At 45.7% G+C, this 6,408-nt stretch overlaps 1 protein-coding gene across 2 annotated transcripts in view; it reads left to right on the top strand.

Annotated features, from left to right (window-relative positions):
- Positions 1–2,136: 2,136 nt before the first annotated feature.
- MRTFB (myocardin related transcription factor B) overlaps positions 2,137–6,408 on the top strand; it is a 69,163-nt gene continuing 64,891 nt past the window's right edge. For both annotated transcript variants that reach the window (XM_068206795.1, XM_068206793.1), the window contains exons 1-2: positions 2,137–2,245; positions 5,340–5,384. The gene's annotated coding sequence lies outside the window, so the exon portion shown is untranslated. The remainder of the gene's footprint in view (positions 2,246–5,339; positions 5,385–6,408) is intronic.

Raw genomic sequence — 6,408 nt, 5'->3', positions numbered from 1 at the left:
TCAAGAACAATTGTGTGTAGCTGGACAATTTCCGTAGAGTAAATTTATGGAATAAACTGTTTTTAAGTAGTTATTTGCCACTTTAAATGTGTCTTTTTCATTGACTCCTATCACCATGTGGTTTCATAAATCACAAATGCCTTCAAGAAATGAGCACCATCTTTGTTTAATGGCAAAGCCTTTAACACACCTTTGTCTCAGACATCTTTTTTTCCAGGCTTTTCAAGTTCTACAGTATTCTTTAGCAAGGAATACTCCATGTGTTCTGCAATATGATCCATGTCTCGACCCTTCTAATCAGTGAATGGGCGATGCCCATTAATGCAGCCATTGGAACAACTAGAATGATCTAGGCTGCATTGTAATATTAAAGAGATTGCCATCTCTTGCACAACGCTCTTGTACATTGTTGTTTTTAGTTTGCTTCTGGAATTGGATAAAATATGATTAGCTAACTGTAGACTAGTGAAATATAAGAGAAATTCACCCTCTTTTACAAAGCTTAACAAAAAAAGCCCCTTCCAATCCATCTAAAACAATTTGAACAAGTAATTCTTTCGATGTCAAAGTATCTATTTGTAGTGAAGTGTATTGGAATGTTGTCTTAAAATAATAAGGAATTAAAAACTGATTCTTTTTCTGTGCCTGTGGTATCACTGCTGAACAAGTGCACTGAAAAACTATTTTGGAGCAGGGAACCATGTTTTGCTTGGTCAGCATGCAGCGTAAGCTCAATGCAGTCTCTTAGCAAGCTCCTGAACATCAGCAAATTACAAATAATAAAAAAGCTGTATTAGAGCATTGCACTAAGTGGCAGCTTAGTACTTAATCTGTGAGCTGAAAAAAAAAAAATACAACTCAAAAGCAGGGTTGCATAATACTGGGCCTGATGCAGTATGTACTTACAGAAGAGGACTGGCTCGGTACTAGTAAAAGTCAATTTGTTAAATATTCGCTGTGAGCATAGTGTTGCACAATATGTGCAATAAATTACTGCATGCATGCATGATCATATTCTGATCACAGAATAAATGCCTGTGTTCTCTATTGCACATTCTCAAGTGTAAATCATCAGGTTTCCAAAACTTCTTTGAAGATTTTTTTTCCTCGTGATTGGTTTGATGTTGAATCAAGTTCAGTCACCTCAGACACTGACAGCTAAGCCTGAAGGTGAAATACACGAGCTATGAGTCCCGTCTTGTTTGTGAATGTTTGCACAGACAACATTTGAAGCCGTACCCAATCCATTGGCTTCGAATTTCAAATCCGTGCGACTGCAGCACCCCGAGAAGAGACACTGGCGCCCTCAGCCCCGGGACAAAGCCCTGGGGACGGTCGGTCCGGCCCGCCCGCCAGGGCCGGGTGTCCCCAGGAAGCGGCGGGGCCGCCGCGGCCAAGGCACCGCTGTGAGGGACGGGGCGATTTGCCTGGGCCTGGGGAGTGATCCCAGAGAACTTTCAAAAGTACCTGCGCCAGGAATAAATAGTGTGGCCAGCAGGACCGGGGAAATGATTGTCCTGTACTGGTGAGGGCACGCCTCGAGTGCTGCATCCAGTTCTGGACCCCTCAGTTCAGGGAGGACCTTGAGGCGCTGGAGTGTGTCCAGAGAATGACAACGAAGTTTGGGAAGGGTCTGAAGCACAACTCCCATGAGGAGCTGATGAGGGGGCTCAGCCCGGAGAAAGGTAGGCTCGAGGGGGACCTTATTACTCTCCAAGTACCTAAAAGGAGGTTGTACGGGTAGAGGTTGAACTCTTCGCCCAGGCAACCAGCGAGTACGCAGTCTTAAACTACGCCAGTGGAGGATTAGTGTAAGGAGGAATTTACGCAGGAGGAATTCCTTTCCAAGAAGGGGTGATTAGACATTGGAGTGGGCTGACCAGGGAGGTGGTGGAGTCACCGTCCCTGGAGGTGTTCAAGGACAGGCTGGACGTGGCCCTTAGTGCCACGGTCTGGTTAACACGGTGGTGTTCGGTCACAGGTTGGACTCGATGATCTCAGAGCTCTCTTCCAGCCTCCATGGTTCAGTGACCCCGTTCCGCAGGCAGCCGGGACCGGCGGCCCGGAGCCTCGCTCTCTGAGGGCGCGAGTGCCCGGATGTGGCGCCCCGCCTCCCGCACGTGCGCTGCGCCAGCGCGCGCGGCTCCCCCGCCCCCGCCCGCGGCCCAACCGCCGGGGCGCGCGCCCGCGGAGGGCGGTCCCGGGCGCAGAGCTCGCGAGAGGAACATGGCCGCGGCGGCCCGGGGTGAGCGGGGCGGCGCGGGCGGGGGGCGCGGGGCGCGGGGCCGGGCGCCGCCTCACCGGGTCCGCGCCTCGCGGGGCGGCCGCGCTGCCGCGCGCTGGAACGGGCTGGGCCGGGCCCCGCCGGGCCGGGCGCTGAGAGGGAGCGGCACCGCCGGCAGCTGTCGCCGCCCGGCCCCGGGCTGGGCTGCGCGCTGCCCCGCCCGCAGAGCCTTCTGAAGGAGCTTGAGGGGGGCGGGAGTGCCGAGAGCGGCGGCCGCCCCCTCTCTGCCGGGGGCGGGCAGGGTCCCCGCGAGGCCGCAGCCGGGCACAAGGAGAGGGGCGGCCCCCCAGCCCCGCCGGGCCGCTCTGGGCCTCGAGCAGGTGGAGGTGGCGGTGCCCGCACCGCGCCCTGGGACGCGGCTCGCATCGGCCCGGCCGCTGCCGTGCGGCCGCTGTTGGATGTGTCCTGTGTTATTATTTGCTAGTAAGGAACACTCGCTCCCGGGGGAGGTGCGGGGCTGCGAGGCAGCAGGGCGGCGCTGCGGGCCCGGCCCGAACCCTGCGGGAGCTGGGATGAGAGAGCCTCGCCCGGGGGAGACTGAGCCCTCCGTGACCCCAGTCGTGCAGCTGCAGCGGAGGTCACTGGGCTGTGAGAAGAGCTGCGACCCTTAGACCAGCGGCTGCTAACGAGTTCGACTCGTTTTCTGCGACATGTGTGGATTTAGGTAGCACTTGGTTAATCCATTTTAGCGTGGTCAGGCATTGGAATAGGTTGCCCAAGAAGGTGGTGGAGTCATCATCCGTAAGGCGTTTGAAAGACGATGTGGCGCTGGATGATGTGGTTTAGAGGTTTCAGTGGCAGTGCTGGTTTGATGGTTGGACTGGACGATATTGGAGGTCTCTTCCAAGCCTGATGATTCCATGATTCCATAATCAGCATTGTTAACGAGGGTATCCACAGCACCTGTATGCACAGATCCACATCGCGGGTGCAGGTCACTTGGCTGACACTTGCGGCAGTGCCATTCCTTGGGACGCGGGGAGCCAGGTGGAGAGCTGTGCTGCCGTGCCGTGCCTTTCTGCCAGCAAATGCATTTGCCTTTGTCCATTTATGTGGATTTTGTATTGGTGTGCAAGTGTGCAGTGCAGAAAACTGCTGTTAGTCAGTCTCAGTGCAGTCAAGAGATAGCAGGACTTCTGCCTGCTGCAGGCAATTGGCTGAAATAAAGACTACAGGATTTAAAGTGAATAACTTGTTTAGCTATGAAGTAAATATCAGGAAAATTATCTTTTAATGAATGTTTTGAAAACACCTCCATAAAGTCTGGTATGTCAATATGTCTAAAATACTTAAAGCTTAAACATCACTCACCTTATAAGAAAAAAAGCCAAGATTAAACTGTCCTGTGAGTACAGCATGTTCTGAAGTTCTTCTTTATGGGAAGGTGTTCTCACTTCCTCCTCATGCTGCATCTTTTCATTTATGAGAAAAAAAAAGCCCAGGTTTTGAATTAATTGAGATTTTAAAGATTTCAACGAAGGCACAGCTGGCATTTCACAAAATGATTCTCTTAATGTGTGACATTTTATCTTGTTCCTTCCTAAAGTTTTCTTTCCTGTGTAATTACTTAGGGCAGATGTGACTTTGTGGTATAACTTGCATTTAAAACTTGACAAGATTGCTGTCTGGTAATGACATCAGTTATTAAGCAAATAAAAATACCTGGAAGCTGAACATCCTTAGTACGTTATCGGGAGTGCAGAATATCTTTCAGGATTTGGCAGTATTTGGAGAAGTGTAGAAAATTGAACTTAATGATGCAAATGAGTTTTTAGAAACAGTCATACAATAACATGGAAATCACCTTTATATTTACCTTTTGTTTGCCAGATTCTGTTGAATTATAAGGTAGTATCAAACAGCTTTAATAGTGAGTGTTAATACATAGATATTCAGACAAATTTAGTGGTTTATATGCATAAAATACTTAAAAAATTGAAACTTTTACTTGTTAGCCTAGCAATGAAATTAGGTAATTGATGACACAATGGATTAATGTAATATTGGATAGGGAATATGCTTAGTTGAGGTTTGGGAATTTTTGAACAGCGTTTAGATTACTGATTAAATTATTATTGAAAGGAAGAGGGAATATATTTTATCATAGGCCATTTATTTTTGTGAGCCTTTTTGGCATTTCTGTCTTGTAACCTCTTCCTCTTGTGTGTTTTGCTTTGGTTTTTTACATGTACGGCTTTTAACCTCTGTCACTGACATGTACTGAAACCATAACATCAGCTTCAGCCTTTAAAATAATGAAAAGTAGTCTGTTAGGATTCATCTCTGGGATCAAAAGTAAAATTGTGTGCCTGAGCAATGTCAGGGATGTTCTAAGTCTGATACCTGTGGGTTCAAAGCCAAAACTGGAAAACTCCATTAGTGTTACTGTATGAAACAGCATTTGATAAATGGCAGACTTTAACTGGTTTTTTAACTTTTCTATATACAGTGAGCAGTAGGTTTCTATTGACTTAATCATATGTGTCTGTATGTGTATATATGTACACACACAGTCCAAAATATTCTAATAAATGAAATGTTGATGTTGGAACAAGTCCATTTGAGTTGGTGACATAGCAAAAAGACAAAATGTGGATGTGAACAGTTTTTTTTGTAAACATTCCATTGTATTAGAATCTGTAGAAAACTAAAATGTATTTCTGTTGTATAATTGGCACTTCCAAGTGTGAAGACTTGAAGGAACTAGGGCTGAGTTTGTGCATTGCAGTTGAGTTAAAAGGAGCCAATGATGCACCTCTGGTACTGCTGTTCTTGCCAGAAGTAATTGGAAAGGCAAATATTGTCTTAGAATTTGAGCAGGAATATGAAAGGTGCTAAAAGATGCACATAGAGTATATTGAAGTCACTTTACTCTCAGGGTTTTAACCTAATAACACACTTTTACATCTGAAAACTGCAGAAACTGAGAAAGCTGAACTAGTATTCTTAAGGCTTTAATTTCTCAGGTAGAACAAAATATGTAACTTTTTAAATAATGAATCCTTGAGACATCTTTGTGATTTTTGTTTTTCCTTTTTGCTTTCCAACCAACCAGGAATGTGCTGAAACAGACACTCTAGAAGGGTGCTAGAGATACAAGGTAAGTGCTGTATCTTAAAAAATTTAAATAAGTTTTTAGTTTTTTTTAGTAAAGCTGCTTGTGCTACTTTTTAGTGAGCAGTGTATCCCTTTAAGTTGTGCTTAAGGTTTTATAATCCTGTTAAAATGGAAGGTTTTCCAGGAGATCTGTTCCTACACAAACAGAAATTTGGTTATATGTAGTACTTGTATTACATAAACTTAAAAGCAATTTACTGTGATTTTACTCTTTGGCCTTTGATATGAGTGGGTTTAAATCACCTCTTAAGATTATGACTTAAATACTCATATGCTGATTAAACAATATTTTCTCTTTTTAAAGGACTGTCATGCTTGCAAGCCTTCACAGATGTTAGCTGTTTTCCAAATGTGAATAGTTTTGATATTAAAACTTTGGCCTATAGAACATTTTGTTTACTTTTAACAGTTTTTCTGCAGTGACTCAGGCTTGTACCAGCACAGCACCTCCAGAGAGATTCCAGACCCCTTGTGGTTTGGTTAAATCAATCCAGTTATAGATGAGGAAAATTCTCTCTCAAAGGGAGGCACCAAGGGTGTTTAATGGCTGCTGATAGTGCTGTTTCAGGAGGTGCTAGGAAGGGAAGTCAAGCAGCTTAGTAAAACAAGGAAGTTGGGTTATATTGACTAACACATTCTCAGTTCTGGAACTGTGTGCTTCTGGAGTTTAGCTGGTCCCTAAATGGTGAAAATTCTGATCCTGCCTTTCCCTCCTCATCTTCAGTGTGGGAAAAAGAGGGTGGGACAGGTTGCCTGATTTTCAGGATAACCAAGACAGAGCATCAAACTTAAAGCCTCTTGATAGTTTCCACTGAGGCCTCCTAGATGAACCAGAGCAGTGGTTCCACCTCTACAGAAAAAGCAGACACTGCACACGACTGTCATGGCTAAGAGCTGCTCCAGAGACTGGAAGAACAAGATGTACAGAACTGGATATACACAGAAGGGGGTATGTATCTGTAGCATTGATGTATTCCAGCAAACCCCAGAACTGTGTTAGGCAAAAA

This window comes from Anomalospiza imberbis, chromosome 16, assembly GCF_031753505.1.
Source record: "Anomalospiza imberbis isolate Cuckoo-Finch-1a 21T00152 chromosome 16, ASM3175350v1, whole genome shotgun sequence".
NCBI lineage: Eukaryota > Metazoa > Chordata > Aves > Passeriformes > Viduidae > Anomalospiza > Anomalospiza imberbis.
Note: the sequence above shows the minus strand (reverse complement) of the source record. Positions and strands in the feature narration are given on the sequence as shown.